This window comes from Sinocyclocheilus grahami, unplaced genomic scaffold (genome assembly GCF_001515645.1).
Source record: "Sinocyclocheilus grahami isolate Dianchi unplaced genomic scaffold, SAMN03320097.WGS_v1.1 scaffold16.1, whole genome shotgun sequence".
NCBI classification, from domain to species: Eukaryota; Metazoa; Chordata; class Actinopteri; order Cypriniformes; family Cyprinidae; genus Sinocyclocheilus; species Sinocyclocheilus grahami.
Genome location: NW_015505195.1, coordinates 802078 through 819346, shown reverse-complemented (window position 1 = coordinate 819346; position 17269 = coordinate 802078). Strand labels below are relative to the sequence as shown.

Genomic DNA, 17269 nt, shown 5'->3' with positions numbered 1-17269 from the left:
TATGGTGTGACACATCTGAAGTGTCTCATTCGGTTAGCATATTTTACACTGTGATTACCTTCAGCCTTGAGTGTGCTGTCACCACACAGCTACCTCTGTCAGCCTGCTGAGAAACTATCCGTCTCACTCTCTCTGTCCTCCCTATACTCAGTAGCTCAGTGGTTTGCATCATCTTGGGGTCTAGCAACTCTTTGTGAAGATCAAACACCTCATAGCATTACCTAACACAGACAACAAATCAAAGCAAACAGCACAAACACAGTCCAAAACAACTATACTTTAGCAGTGCTCCAGCACAGTTGAACATAGTCATCATAATCAAATACTATGAATCCCTCAGCCTGTCCAAGAATGTATGTAAATTGTATTTTGCACAAGCCTATTTTTGCACTAGGATTTTTTAAATGAAAATTAAACACATTTTACCACTAAATTTTAATTAATGTAATGCAGAAAAAAGTACATATTGTTTCAACTGATTATATTATAATAAATAAATAACAGATAGGTATGATTTACTTTTATTTGTACTATTTTTTCCATTGCTAATTAATATTTGAATTACTAAAAAAGTGAAAAATTGTTATTTTAATAAATTAATGTGTTTATATAAATTGTATGGCAACATCACTGTGAAAATCAAACTCACCTGGATAATAATGGGGGGTGGAATTTGGTTGAAGAAATAAAGTGACAGTAAAAAAAAAGAAAAAAATTTTTTGGAGCAAAATATGATTCAGACATTCGTGAGATTCACTCTCCAATTAGAGAGGCCTATAACAGAACTTGACCGGAGATGACACAACATATCCTCAGGGGAATAACATTGCCATGAAATGTTTCAATCAGATGAACTGCATATACACTGGCTCTTTATAATATTTTAGGATGCTCTTAGAACTGTCTGCCTGTTTGATGTGTGGCCATCTGTAAGCATGCATCAGCAGCTGAAGTAAATCTGTACAGCCATGTGAAGTTTTTCTGTTTACACCATTAAAACAACTAAATCTAGCTGTCGACAGGGTCTTCATCACACCTGTGTGTTTGGGTGTCTGCATCAAGGTCTGAGGTGGTCATAGCTTCAGTAAATCCTCCTCCTTTCTCTCCCTCAGAATGAGTGAATGTGGACCTCAACTTGCCCTCTTCAGGTGGTGTTGAGTTTCCAGCATCATGTTTATCAAACGCCTGGGTCTGTACATGTCTAGCGTCCGAACAGAACCTGGGATCTCTGATCTCTCTCAATAATAGAAGGTTCCCAGATCTGTGCACAAGTTTAATTCTTCAGTCAGAACACCACAGATGGGTTTGGTTTATCATCCAGGTTACTCATTTAATAGAATATATTGAAATTATGATGCTATAATTATCAATAGAGATCTCATCATCTACAGACATAGTATAATCAGGGTAGACACTACATTTAGTTTGATATAGGCCTAAATAATACTTTCCTGATGTCCATTATTCAGCCATATATGAAATGATGAAAATACTATTTCATCATTCAACTGGCTAGTTTTGCGTGCCTTGAGCTTTCAGTTCAGTTGTGCAGGTTTTACAGCTTTGGCCAATTTTTTTGACGACCTGTTAGCTAAGGAATGTTTCCTTCAAAGTTAACAGGAAGCCAGCCATCAAAAATATGGGATAATTAACTTCCAAGACCTCATGCGCCGATATCACTTTCTCAGTTTTAGGATTGTTTGTGAAAACTGTTTGTTTTCAGATGATATCAGATCAGGTGGTGGTTTCCATTGTTGAATGAGTGAAGTCAAGATCTACATTAGCTAAAACGCGCAACTTCTACTCAGTTTACATTTGTAACCAAATCATTTATCAATATTTAATATCAAGCAATGATGATATGACTTGTTCAATATCAAGTCTTTATTATTTCTCTCTCCTTGCGTGTGAAGCAGAGATTGAAGAAATTGGAGCTATTATCATCAAAGATGATCTGGAGGGTGGAAATTGTTTGGATGACTTGGTGTTTAAAAATATAATTTTTAAAGGGTGGGAATCAAATCGTTGATCTGCGGATATGACGCAAGAATCACAGACTTTTTGTGATTCATGGATGTAAATGAAACATCAGTGTCACATTTGATTTACTATAAATTACATGACCTGTTGGCACATTAGCACTAATTTTCACTTCACACTTTTTAAGAAGGATATATACAACTGTTTAAAATTTGGATAGGCCGATGCAAATTGAAAAGAACCAAATAATTACGTGAAGCATTTTAGAAAAAAAGAAAATTAAAATAAAGAATAAAGTTGTAGTAATATTGTCATAATATTTTGAGTAAGAAGTCAAAATCAAATCGTCAAAATCACAATATTGTAGCAATATGAGATTTGTATTATATACAATTTGCTAAATATTACTTACATTATTCACAAAATATTGCTTATTACTATTATATTACTAAAATATAACTTTATTGTTACAACTTTGTTAACATAGTTTTTGACCTTTCCTTCAAAGTATTATGACTTGCATCTTGTATTGCTAAAAATGTATCCTTGGAATCTTAGATTTTTGTTACTTTTATAACTTCAGTCTCATTTTGCTATAACTTTTTTTCTTACATTCTTTTCATAATTTTTGCTTTTTTTCCTCAAAATATTACAACTTGGTTTGCTATGTTTTTTTTCTTAATCTTGAAGGTTTTCTTTGTTGCACTAAAATAGTTACTAACCCCTATTTAGCGAGAAATTAAGAGGGTTCTAAGGATGCTGCAAAAATACATTGAAGAACCTTTATTTTTAAGAGTGAAACAACATATTTATTTCCTGCTTTCTCCCACACATGCACATGTACACACATATCTTTCTGTTCTTGATGGCCTGATGGTGAACACACACACACTGTTGCTCAGTAAGCTGCTAAGCACATATGAAAGAGCTTTACAGGAACAATGAGGCACTGTTTCCTCTGTGGGATCTGCTGCCCTGCGAGCCCACAGAAAGACCTCCTTAGCCCGGCCTGCAGCCGGAGACAGAAGCACAGAAAGCCAGAGAACATAGACTGATCCAGTAGGAACAGTTCAAAGGGCTTCTGTCTCTCAAAAGATGATTGAGACAGGAAGCATGATGACCTGATGGAACAGACTGACACACCCACTCATATTGTTAGACAAAATCATATTATCATTGCTTGATATTTCATATTTTGTAGACAGACAAAGAATAGAGTAATGGCCATGAGTAACTTTAGGTCAGTCTGCAAAGAAGAAGAAAGTGCTAAAGATGTGACCAGTAACACATTGTTATTACACAATATAATATTATTCAATAACAAACATGTAATTCTTAAAAAAAATTCAAATGTAAATATACATGATATTTCTGATATACATTAATGACTGGTTAAGTATTATATGTAAAAAATGTTTAAGAATATAATTTTTATTTTACTAAAGCAACTTTATGTAAACAAATTGTCAGATTAACCCTGATGAATGCTATGACTTATTGTTTTACTTTTATAGAACCTGACAAATGCGTTGCTGAATATCCAGTTTTCAATAAATTGAAATGAAAGAAATAGCATGCTGCACACTCCCTGCATTAAAGCCTCCAGTTATTATATGTGACCATGGACCGCAAAACCAGTTATAAGGGTCAATTTTTTTAAATGGAGATTTATACATAATCTGAAAGCTGAATAAATAAACGTTCCATTGATGTATGGGTTGTTAGGATCAGACAATATTTGGCCGAGATACAGCTATTTGAAAATCTGGAATCAAGAAAAAATCAAAAAGTGCAAAAAAATCTAAATACTGAGAAAATCACCTTTAAAGTTGTTCAAATGAAGTTCTTAGCAATGCATATTACTAATCAAAAATTATGTTTTGATATATTTACGGTAGGAAATTTACAAAATATCTTCATGGAACATGATCTTTACTTAATATCCTAATGATTTTTGGCATAAAAGAAAAATTGATAATTTTGACCCATACAATGTTTTTTTTTTTGGCTATTGCTAAAAATATACCCACGCGACTTAAGACTGGTTTTGTGCTTCAGGGTCTCACATAATGTTTTGGCATGTGTTCCAGATCTTAATGCAGTGATATTAAAGGTAGTATTTTTAGATCTTTACCTCAAGAGACACTCCAGACTGTAGTAAAATCTTGTCCACAGGCATAACTTGACTGGTATTGATGAATGTTGATCATGTTCATGGCCTTAGGGTGGAGTATGTCTTGACTGTGACTGTATATCTCTTTACATGAAAGGTTCCCAGATCTGTGCACAAGTTTAATTCTTCAGTCAGAACACCACAGATGGGTTTGGTTTATCATCCAGGTTACTCATTTAATAGAATATATTGAAATTATGATGCTATAATTATCAATAGAGATCTCATCATCTACAGACATAGTATAATCAGGGTAGACACTACATTTAGTTTGATATAGGCCTAAATAATACTTTCCTGATGTCCATTATTCAGCCATATATGAAATGATGAAAATACTATTTCATCATTCAACTGGCTAGTTTTGCGTGCCTTGAGCTTTCAGTTCAGTTGTGCAGGTTTTACAGCTTTGGCCAATTTTTTTGACGACCTGTTAGCTAAGGAATGTTTCCTTCAAAGTTAACAGGAAGCCAGCCATCAAAAATATGGGATAATTAACTTCCAAGACCTCATGCGCCGATATCACTTTCTCAGTTTTAGGATTGTTTGTGAAAACTGTTTGTTTTCAGATGATATCAGATCAGGTGGTGGTTTCCATTGTTGAATGAGTGAAGTCAAGATCTACATTAGCTAAAACGCGCAACTTCTACTCAGTTTACATTTGTAACCAAATCATTTATCAATATTTAATATCAAGCAATGATGATATGACTTGTTCAATATCAAGTCTTTATTATTTCTCTCTCCTTGCGTGTGAAGCAGAGATTGAAGAAATTGGAGCTATTATCATCAAAGATGATCTGGAGGGTGGAAATTGTTTGGATGACTTGGTGTTTAAAAATATAATTTTTAAAGGGTGGGAATCAAATCGTTGATCTGCGGATATGACGCATGAATCACAGACTTTTTGTGATTCATGGATGTAAATGAAACATCAGTGTCACATTTGATTTACTATAAATTACATGACCTGTTGGCACATTAGCACTAATTTTCACTTCACACTTTTTAAGAAGGATATATACAACTGTTTAAAATTTGGATAGGCCGATGCAAATTGAAAAGAACCAAATAATTACGTGAAGCATTTTAGAAAAAAAGAAAATTAAAATAAAGAATAAAGTTGTAGTAATATTGTCATAATATTTTGAGTAAGAAGTCAAAATCAAATCGTCAAAATCACAATATTGTAGCAATATGAGATTTGTATTATATACAATTTGCTAAATATTACTTACATTATTCACAAAATATTGCTTATTACTATTATATTACTAAAATATAACTTTATTGTTACAACTTTGTTAACATAGTTTTTGACCTTTCCTTCAAAGTATTATGACTTGCATCTTGTATTGCTAAAAATGTATCCTTGGAATCTTAGATTTTTGTTACTTTTATAACTTCAGTCTCATTTTGCTATAACTTTTTTTCTTACATTCTTTTCATAATTTTTGCTTTTTTTCCTCAAAATATTACAACTTGGTTTGCTATGTTTTTTTTCTTAATCTTGAAGGTTTTCTTTGTTGCACTAAAATAGTTACTAACCCCTATTTAGCGAGAAATTAAGAGGGTTCTAAGGATGCTGCAAAAATACATTGAAGAACCTTTATTTTTAAGAGTGAAACAACATATTTATTTCCTGCTTTCTCCCACACATGCACATGTACACACATATCTTTCTGTTCTTGATGGCCTGATGGTGAACACACACACACTGTTGCTCAGTAAGCTGCTAAGCACATATGAAAGAGCTTTACAGGAACAATGAGGCACTGTTTCCTCTGTGGGATCTGCTGCCCTGCGAGCCCACAGAAAGACCTCCTTAGCCCGGCCTGCAGCCGGAGACAGAAGCACAGAAAGCCAGAGAACATAGACTGATCCAGTAGGAACAGTTCAAAGGGCTTCTGTCTCTCAAAAGATGATTGAGACAGGAAGCATGATGACCTGATGGAACAGACTGACACACCCACTCATATTGTTAGACAAAATCATATTATCATTGCTTGATATTTCATATTTTGTAGACAGACAAAGAATAGAGTAATGGCCATGAGTAACTTTAGGTCAGTCTGCAAAGAAGAAGAAAGTGCTAAAGATGTGACCAGTAACACATTGTTATTACACAATATAATATTATTCAATAACAAACATGTAATTCTTAAAAAAAATTCAAATGTAAATATACATGATATTTCTGATATACATTAATGACTGGTTAAGTATTATATGTAAAAAATGTTTAAGAATATAATTTTTATTTTACTAAAGCAACTTTATGTAAACAAATTGTCAGATTAACCCTGATGAATGCTATGACTTATTGTTTTACTTTTATAGAACCTGACAAATGCGTTGCTGAATATCCAGTTTTCAATAAATTGAAATGAAAGAAATAGCATGCTGCACACTCCCTGCATTAAAGCCTCCAGTTATTATATGTGACCATGGACCGCAAAACCAGTTATAAGGGTCAATTTTTTTAAATGGAGATTTATACATAATCTGAAAGCTGAATAAATAAACGTTCCATTGATGTATGGGTTGTTAGGATCAGACAATATTTGGCCGAGATACAGCTATTTGAAAATCTGGAATCAAGAAAAAATCAAAAAGTGCAAAAAAATCTAAATACTGAGAAAATCACCTTTAAAGTTGTTCAAATGAAGTTCTTAGCAATGCATATTACTAATCAAAAATTATGTTTTGATATATTTACGGTAGGAAATTTACAAAATATCTTCATGGAACATGATCTTTACTTAATATCCTAATGATTTTTGGCATAAAAGAAAAATTGATAATTTTGACCCATACAATGTTTTTTTTTTTGGCTATTGCTAAAAATATACCCACGCGACTTAAGACTGGTTTTGTGCTCCAGGGTCTCTCATAATGTTTTGGCATGTGTTCCAGATCTTAATGCAGTGATATTAAAGGTAGTATTTTTAGATCTTTACCTCAAGAGACACTCCAGACTGTAGTAAAATCTTGTCCACAGGCATAACTTGACTGGTATTGATGAATGTTGATCATGTTCATGGCCTTAGGGTGGAGTATGTCTCGACTGTGACTGTATATCTCTTTACATGACTGTGAACTTGGAGCAAGACTGATAAACCCAAACATTAGTGAGTAAAGCAACATTATATTACAGATTGCAACAGAGATGAATTGTCATATCACTTAGGTGCCAAACTAAACGAAGAGGAAGATCATCGGTGCAGTTAGAGGTTTGCCTGAACATTAGTGTGAATTTCCTTCTGTTTAACAGCAGCCACTAAAGCTAGAATTGAATATTATCACTACTGCACACATTAAAGAGGCACAACACCCCCTAGTGTTAATTTATGTGCACTGCAACACTGTGAAACTACCTAATAAATTACAGCAAGTTTTCATTGTCATTTCACATCATTTATAAAGAGCGAAGTCCTTTGAGACAGCAAGTCTATTGATTTGAGTGAAAAAGTTTCCAATCACAGTTTCTGTAGACTATAATAAAAATTAACAATTAAATATACAGTAATAAAAATAATAAAATAAGTACAATATAATAAAAATATTACATTATAGAAAAAAATACATCAAATTAAAATGAAGTCTCAACAAGAAAACACTTAAGAAAAATGACTTCCTCACATACATTACACTTTCTAATATTTTACTTTTTCTAACATCTTATTTCTGTACTGCCAGCTTTTTTTTCTCAGCTGCATTTTTTGCCTGCTCAGAAAAAAATTGAGCAAGACGGAGGGGGAAAAAAAATCAGAGATGTCCCAGATTACCCTAATTCACCTTGCTGTGTCTTAAAATAAAAATATGCTATTCAGCTGGAAATGGTCACATGAAAGCACTTTACCCTTTAAACTACGCTCTCTTGAAGTGAAGTCAGACATGCATTTACATTATTTTTTTTGCTTTGCTCTTATGTACAAAAACATCACACTGACTCCTTTCTTTAGCAGACTGTGGAAAAGCAGATTTGCATGCAGGACCATGGTGATTTTATTGAGCGTAATTAGGTAGTTTAGGAGCCCACTCTCAGGGAGAACATTCTAGTGTTGGTCCGAGGTTGTGCCAGCCAGCCATAATGTCTTTGTTTACCTCTTAAGAGCAATCTGGGAGAAACATAACAAATCTGTTGATAGAAATCCAACTGTTTGCATCCAAAAATGGCCCTGGAGTATGTAGGACAAACATACTTCATTGTTTCCCTCTCTAATGATGAACAGAGAAGTTTTCCACTTGCATTCTCACATTTACATTTTTTTTTGGTTATTTAGAAAAATATACAATGAGGTTCAAAAGTCCACAGTGAAAATCAAATTTTAAAATGCAAAAATTAAAAAAATTTAAAAGTGAAGAAATATTTAATATTCTGCACTATTTATGTGGTGCTAATCAAATAATAAAATTAGCATCGATCATGTGAACTCTTTGCACAGACAGTCAGATGTTCTTGCTTCCATTGAAGCACAAAATGCCCTTTGGATCATTCTCAATTCATGCTTGAGAACATGATCAGGTTTTTTTACACAAACCTGAGAAATTCATACAGCTCAATTATTGAGATAATCTGAAAATCAAGTTAATCTGTCCATTAAATTTTTTTTACTCAAACTGTCGTGCTAGAAATACAAATTGTATTATACAGAAAAAATGCAAAAAAAGCTTTTGTACTAGTGGACTTTTGTGTGCAGACCCCACAAAAATGTTGATATTATGAAATAATTTTCGAAAGGTCCTTTCACTAAATAGCCACACATTATTAAATGGCGCAAATAACACAGACTCACCTCACAAACACTGTGAGCTCTTATTCAGTCGGGTGAAATGGTCTGGAAAACATGAATTCTCTTCTGTCTTCTAAACTTAATGCCTCTTTTACTCCCTGAGCTTTTTCTATGGGGTGGGGGTTCCTTTCCCTGAAAATGACAGAACTCGTAATGCTGTTAACAAATAGGCTAATCAAGAGAAAGCCCTCATTAGCTCTTCAACAAAAGCCCCTCTAGGTGGTCAACTAGCCGCAATAACACTAAGTGCTGTTTGCATGTGACTAAGAGACAGAGTAGTTTTGTTATTTAACCCCCAGTGGGAAAAATGAGTGAATTTGGCCGTCTGGGACCCTTCAGGCTCAACTGGGCTCTCTTCTCAGGGTCAGGATAGTCCCAGCTGGGACAGAGAGCCCTGCCTGCTGGGGGAATGCTTTTTTATATTAACCCCCTGCTGTTACTGAAACCCCACTGGATTTTAGAGTGATGTTGTGATGATACGAAAAGACACGGTCCTGGTCCCTCAGTGCAGACCTGTCACACATTATCACCACTCTCCTCATCTGCCTGGAAAACTGCTCCTGAAAGTCCTCCACAGGAAATGCTCTCTCTTGTCTGGAAAGATTAATTTCAAACGTCATTAGTGAGAAGCAACGTTTTTTCATGTCACTGAACTGCTTGATATCAGATTGTCTCTCAGCATGTTCTTGTTTACTTGCAATGTGTGTCAGCTTTGTTCTTTACTCTGTTTTGGTATAAAGCGATCATTTTCATCATTTTAAACACTGATAACCAGGCCCACATGGGAATCTGAGCATATGCAATGCTGCAAATTTCTGTAAAAATCACTATTTGTTTGTTAAATATAGTGTTTTGGCTATTTTGATTCTACATTTAGCTACAAATAACAATGTAACACTTCCACTCAATTTAATACATTTTACCATGCTTAAATCACAAACCTTCTCCCAAAATCAGTGCAGAAAATCAGGAAAAGTCTGCAGATTGCACTTAGAAATTATATATGATTCATTATATTAGCATTATTGGTCAGTCCTTCGATATGGATTTTTAATTGGCCAATGAAATGCAACTATATATCTCAGAACTCAATTTACTAGCTTCACTAGCTTCTGTTAATTGGCCAGTTAGTGACTGAAAATCTCAAAATGGCTAAATATAATCTTCGCTCAACCACTAATTAGCATATAATTAAAGACAATTGCTTTGAAATTTGGGATTTCTAATAGAAAATGCAAGAATTTAAGAAATTTGAAGCCCTAATCTATACTGTTCCCTCCTCATCTATATTCTGACAAACTGCTAGAGGTTTTGAGGAAAAGGGGGTTGGTTTAGATGCTGGCTGTGTGGCACTCTGATTGGCTAGAAAGTCATATCACATGGAGTTTAGCACGGCTCCTTACATGGGCTGGCTGGGGGTGAGAGCTGCAGCATGGAGCAGCATATGCACTGCTGAGCACATAAACACAAGCACACACACTCACTCATGCACGCTTGCGCTGAGAGAGTTTACAGACAGTCGCTGGACAGCTAACATGCTCTTGTCCACGGGAGGTATAAAGCTGTGAGTTTTGGAGATTAAAGCATGTAAGAGTATTTCCACTGATGAGCGCCACAGAAACAAAAGAGATGTCGGAGAGATGCAATATTTTAAGGACCATCACGGCAGCTTTGTGCTGTTTCTATCAGAAGAGCTCCGTTATTGGAGCCAAGGTGAGTGAAAGCTTGTTAAAATTACATCTGCATAAATTAATGCGGTTTTAGTAGCATCTAATTTAGATGTAATATTTATTATATTTCTATATATTTATATTTACAATATTTTACTCTTAATTATGTATTATAATTATGTAACAATTTATGTTAGTAAAATTAAAATATTTAAATATAAAAGGTAAAATACTATAAATAAATAGATCTGTAGCACAGAAAGATTGATTTAAAAAGCAGAGAAATGTAAGAGATTTTTTTTTTTTTTAACAAATAAAATGTAGCGGAAAAGAAAAAATTAATATAGAGGTGCCATAAAAAGCAGGTCCATGTGTAGTTTTATTGTGGCAGTCTTTGGTCTGGGCTCTTTAGATATATGGCTTTGTTTCATTATAGTAAGTGAAGGCGTCAGGCACACACTGACTTACAAGTGTGTATGTGTGTTTCTTCCCATTCACTTGTAATTGTTTAGCTGCACACCCTCCTCCTTGTTGTCTTCAAAACCATTTAAACCGTATTGATTGAAATCTTTTATCTCTGTGGCTTGCAAATGGATCGTAAGTGTGAACACGTGTAGTTTTGTTCACTCATCTAATGTGTCATGTGATAAAGACAGAGAGCTGTTCAGGTTGGGTTGAGTGAATTTATGGGGCGATATAAAAATCGGTTACCCTGCGTGAGGCTGTTACAGTTTTATATGGAGCCGATGTGGGAATGAAACCTCTACAGGGGATTTTGGCCAATAGACTGGAATGCAGTTTATTGAGTGGATTGAAGTATTTCTGTGAGTCTCCACAGGTGTGGCTAATCAGTTCGTTCTTTCATTCTGATGGCGCATGAACTACTGATTTATGGTCCATCAAAAACACAATAAAGCAGAGCATATTAGGAAACAGAAATTCATTCAACAGTCTTGCTTTTAATAGCAGTATTCCTGTAGTTCAAACAGTAAAGCACGGCACTAGCAACGCCAAGGTCATGGGTTCAATTCCCAGGGAGTGCATGCACTGAAAAGATGTATAGCTTGAATGCAATGCAAGTTGCGTCGGATAAATGCATAAATGCAAATTGCACCAACACTGATGACAGATTCCTGGCTTGTTTATCAGAACAGTCTATATTTTCGAATTCCAAGGCTGAATTGGCCAGAAATAGCAGCATGTTTGTTATTTCTCACGTCTGGCCAGCCAACTCATCGGATCCTTGCTCTCAGGGTTTGAACGTCTGTTGAAAACATTCGGGTCTGGTCCACATTTTTGGGCTTGTTTCTAAAAATAGCGCTAGGCTGTCATGGAGACTTCCGGTCTTTGCAATGGTGTTGGGGGTCAATTGGAGTTCGAAGGACAGAGAGGGCAGTGTTGGTGCTTGTATAGATTCTTTTTTCTGAAAGGAAGTTTCTCACAGAACGGCTTCAGTCATAGAAGGTTTCATCTGCAAGCGAGCGACTTCTAAGTAAACTTCTCAGAGTTGAAAACAACTTGAGGGCTTTATTTTGGTCAGTGTGAGGGGCAGCTGTGGGAAGGAGGGTGATGTGCACTGTACAGTACAGCTGTGAATGTCTTCCACACTGTAGAGGCTTGAAATTCAAAGTGTGACAAGCCTGCCTCAAATAAACAGGCTTAATCGTTTAGCAGACTTATATTAACACCTGTCAGACATGGAATCTAATGCATGTCGAATAAATCGTTTTTCTGAGCCGGTTCTTTTGCGTTTGGGACTAAAACTTTATGGCATGTGGTTTTTTGAGTGTCTCACCACAAATGCCGTCAAGTTAAAAGCAGTCTAGCTCCAAACCGAGTCTTGAGATCCCTGCATCTGGTTTCATTCTTGGTTCTGTCTAGCTGTTTTTGAATGCGAGAATGGACCTTGTGTTAAAGTCCGGATCTTATGTGAAAGTCTGGATCTTATGTGTGATGACTAAAACAAATCAGTGAATAATTTTTAAACACCCCAAAAATTCATTGAAATTAACTGAAAGGAATCATGTCTCCTTTTCTCTAACACTTTCTACATGCATACCCACACTGGACATGCAGCAGAGGCTCCCCCACACACTGACAGTGTAACACAGCAAAAGTGTCATGGCTATGGCAGAAATAAAAGCTCAGCAGAGCAGTGGGACAGCAGGAAGTCTGTCTGATTGACAGGATGCTGGAGAGGTGCTGACACAGCCTGGCACAGTCCCTTAAGTCAACACCAACAATTTTACCTCCTGTCTTTGATAAAATAATATGCTTTTGGATCAGGGAATAAAAAAATAATTCCAGAAAGCACTTCATGTGTTCAGCAATTGGCAGAGTGACCAAGCAACAACTGGAGTGTTATCTATTGAAATTCGGGCATTACATACCAGAACAGAGCCAAAACTGAATGAGAGCAGTCAGCTGTGGAGGACAAATACCCTCCTGAAACACTGCCGACACCTGTGTTTGAAGCTGAAAATCAAAGACATTTCAGAGTCAGAGGACGCAATTACATTTTGATGAAAAATTACATTTCATTTTTCCTTGCAATTATGTGCACTGAATCATTCACAATCGGATCATGAACAATAATTTTGACTTTCAAAATATTTTGTCTGCATTTCAACAGTGTTCAAGAAGAAATGGTGTATAATGTCAGCACAACAACAACAAAAAAGTTGAGATTTGTAACAGCTTTATTTTTGCCAGTTTTATCTTCTCTAATTCTTCCTCAAGTAACCCATAGGACTTCAAGGCATTCTCTAGGCTTTCCTTTCCAACAGGATGGCTTCCAGCAATTTTGAGTCCCCAGGACAAGCGTGTCCCCTACTTTTCCATCTTTTCCCCTTTTTCTCTCCTTTGCTGTACAACAAATTGAGCACGCTTGAGGAAACATTAAAAAGAGGCCATGCTCAAAGTGATCCAGCACAGCTGCCCCAGGCCCTAATCTCCCCTTCTGTCCTCCTTACAAAGCCAGGACTGGGCCACGCTGATTGGGACAGAACTGGAATGGAATGAAGGGTCTGGGGGATCATAGATTGAAATGGAGAGAATGTGATTAAATGAGAGAGAGACCAAGAGAGAAGAGAGAGAGAGACAGAGGGGTTTGTGAGAATCTAGCTTTTTTTCTGTATATATATATATATATAAATAAAACATATAAAAACAAGTTCATGCTGATTCTCATCCCTAAATTGCACCAAATTTTTTTTATTTTAAATCAACTTAAAAGGACCATAAATCTTTCATGAGCATCTGTCACATCCCCAGACTCAGATGGTCTCTTTCTTTCAGCTAAGATTTGTCCTGCCCTGTCCAGGAATACATGACGATGACAGACACCCCAGGGACCATCTAAATGGACAATGTGATGGGGTGAGATAAGAGAGGAAAATGTCCTGGGTCCCAGGAGGCTGATGGGACACTCTGATGGCCCTCTTTGTTTACTCTGGTTCAGGAAGGGTGTGTCTCAACACCAAAGACCAGACCAGGGCTGCGTTTCCCGAAACCTTCTTAACGCTACGTCGTTTGTAAGTTATACCTTAAGTTGTACCTTATCATTAATACGTGTTTCCCTAAATGTTCTTAGTTAAGTATACCTTCTGTAAATCATTCGTTCGTAAGGTTAGTCTGGACCACTCTTAGCTATACCTTATCGCTGTTCACAGCTCACTCCGCTAATGGCCACCACTGTGCAAAAAGCTTCTTCACATTTCAGTCGATACGATTGTAATTCTGTGGCAAGAAAAAGCGCAGAACCAAATAAATATAACAATTCTAAAGTTGTAATACACCCAGTGTTCAATTAGTGTTAAATTAATTGAAGTGTTTTTATGCAAAGAATAAAACTGTCATTATACTGGTGGTTGTTCGTTTTTCCATTATAATATACAAAGGCACATCGGCTGACAAACCATTAGACAGCACATCATTAGGAGTCTATTTAAAGGGAATGAATGCGATGGGGAGTTTGGTCAAACTATGGCAGCGCGACAGCGAATAGTTGTCCTAAATCAAAGACGGCTGCGTCCGCGGAGCCAGTTAGTATATGTGCACTATTTCATAATAGGTAGTGTCAGAATAGCTACCATGTCAAAAGATACAATTGTACAAAACTGTCGCCTGCCACGGGAGCAAATTCAGCAGCTTTTACATCTTGTTGGTACTTTGGTCGGGACAAACTCGACCGAGCTACCCCCTAAAGCCCTGGCTCTCCGTTTTTATGCTGTGGGGAGTTTTCTGAAGGTGGTTGGGGATGGATATGGGCTGAGTAAGACCTCGGTGTGGCGGTGCGTTCACTTAGTCACAAACATCCTGCTACGTCACGCCACCGATTATATACGTATGCCTTTCGTCAGGCATGAAGTGATGGAGGCACATCAAGGCTTCCATGCCATTGCGGGTGTCCCGTGAGTAATTGACCTTGTGGACAGGACACGTATCCCCATCGCCAACCCATCAGCGCTCGACCAGACCTTCATAATATATATGAACATGATAATATATATGACCCTTTCAAAAGCAAGCGAAGCCAAACAGCCAGTTAATGTAGCTGGTTAAGGCAGAATACTTTTGGCCGTGAGGTTGCAGGTTCGCACACTTGCAAAATTATACATGCATACATACACACATACCTGTATATATATGTGATATCCAAGGTTGCATTTAGTTTGCAATTTGGATTATTTTATAAATGCAGTGAGCCCCGATAAATGCAATTTCTAATATTTCTAAAGTGCTTCTTTATAATGAACATCGCTTTCTCAATACTTTACCCGCTCTATAATGCAGTGAAGAAGCTCCTGTATATAGTGAACAATCAATTCTTGAGCCATCGATATCAACCTATTCAGCACCACCGTCATGGACAGCACCTGCTAATGTCGCACATAGGAAGGTTTACTTTAAGCCACATCCTAAGGTATAGTTCGGGGAACTCACCTAGGAAAGGTATACTCCTAGTTAAGGTGTACCTTTAGAGACTTCGTAGCGCGCTAAGAGACACCGTTATCGGGAAACGCGGCCCTGGTCATTTGTCCTGCACATGAGAGGCTGCTAATGACCCGCCGAACCCCTTGAGAATCTCAGCCTACAAGGTGGAGACAGGGGGTCTCCATCCTTCAAGCCTCCACAGGAAGCAGCAGGAAATAACAAGATTTTTACATTTTATATGTTAATGTGATTGATGCTTATCCATGCAAAGTCACCACCACAATGTGAGGATAGTCATTTTAGCACATCGCTATACAGTTGCTGGGATGTTCTGATTGGGTGCTTGTCTCTTTGATGTTCTGGTATCTAGGTATGACTAAGACACCTCTTTTACTAAGGTCCAGTAAGTCGGCATAATATTTTCATCTTATCCTATTTATCATCCAGCTATTGTAAGTCAGATCACTTAGAAAATAATTAGCTCTCAACAAGCTGCAACATTAAATGTATTACTCATGTCTGTAGTACAAATGGTGTTCAAATATCTAATCATCAGTACAAGTACTGTATGACTAACTATCTACATGTACCATTGGATTAGTTGTCCTGCTGGTTACCATTACAACGACGAAGAAATCAATCTCATACAAACTTGTGTACATGATTTCCATCTTCAGTGGTGCACTTTGCCATAATCTGCATAATTTCCGAATCAAACATGGATTTTTAAGATCACTAAGCTGCTGAACGGCCACTTGTGGAATAAACTAAAGAGGATTAGACATTCAAGAATCAACAGGGGAATGTCATCTCATCCATAATCATTATTCAAAAGCGGCTTTCCAGATCAAATTCAGCCTTTGAGCACATCATCTTTGCCATGAGAATAGTCAGTTTTGACGTGTACCAATATGATCTAATATGTGCTTAGTCACTCAGCCATGCTTGTGATGTCTCACAATCTACTACAAAAAATTACTATTATTAAGACTGTAGTGTCTCGTATATTGTCATTATGTGGCCCATTGTGCTGTTGATAGCTAACCTGTGCTCTGCACTTACCCAATGAGGCCCTTGAAGCTTAATTCAATACATCCAAATGCTTCATTATAATTCACATTTAAAAAGCATGCCACTATTTAAAAAGAATCAGCCCCTAGCAATCAGCCCCTCAGATGTGTGAAGATAAAAATGGCAATATATAAATGGCTACAACTAAAAGTAGAGGTGATTGATTTGATGTACAAATATGTATACACCGCTCCTTGATGGAGGGATTATTCGTCATGGTGCTATCGAGCTGCTTGAGCTATTGAGCTTTGGCTAATTTTAAACATTTACGGCCTCTGTGCACCTCTAAATGGATCGACGATGTCATAGCGCAGAATGAATGCAACGGCCGTGCCAGATAAGCAGTCATAATACCTAAAATGTGAACAGCAGGTCCAAAAAATATTTGCATTCAGCACAAACAGAATAAAGTCTCATGCTCATATGTTTTTACTAAAAGTTCTATTTTGGTTGGTTGTTTTAGTCACTGTATTGAGTAATACAGTTGAAGACACTGAGCACAAACAAGTGCTTTGGGATGATTTTCCCAGCCAGGGTAAAAGTATGTGTCGTCTGGTCACTGTAATTTGTGGCTTGCGGGGTGTTGGCTTGGCTCGCTGTTGTATAAATGGAGAGGGTGTAACGCCTGTCCCTCACTACAATAC

General features: G+C 36.7%; 1 protein-coding gene across 2 annotated transcripts in view; it reads left to right on the top strand.

Moving 5' to 3' along the window:
- The window catches only part of LOC107603218 (breast cancer anti-estrogen resistance protein 3-like), a 60106-nt gene that overhangs the window by 27827 nt on the left and 15010 nt on the right, over positions 1 to 17269 (top strand). The window lies entirely within an intron of this gene.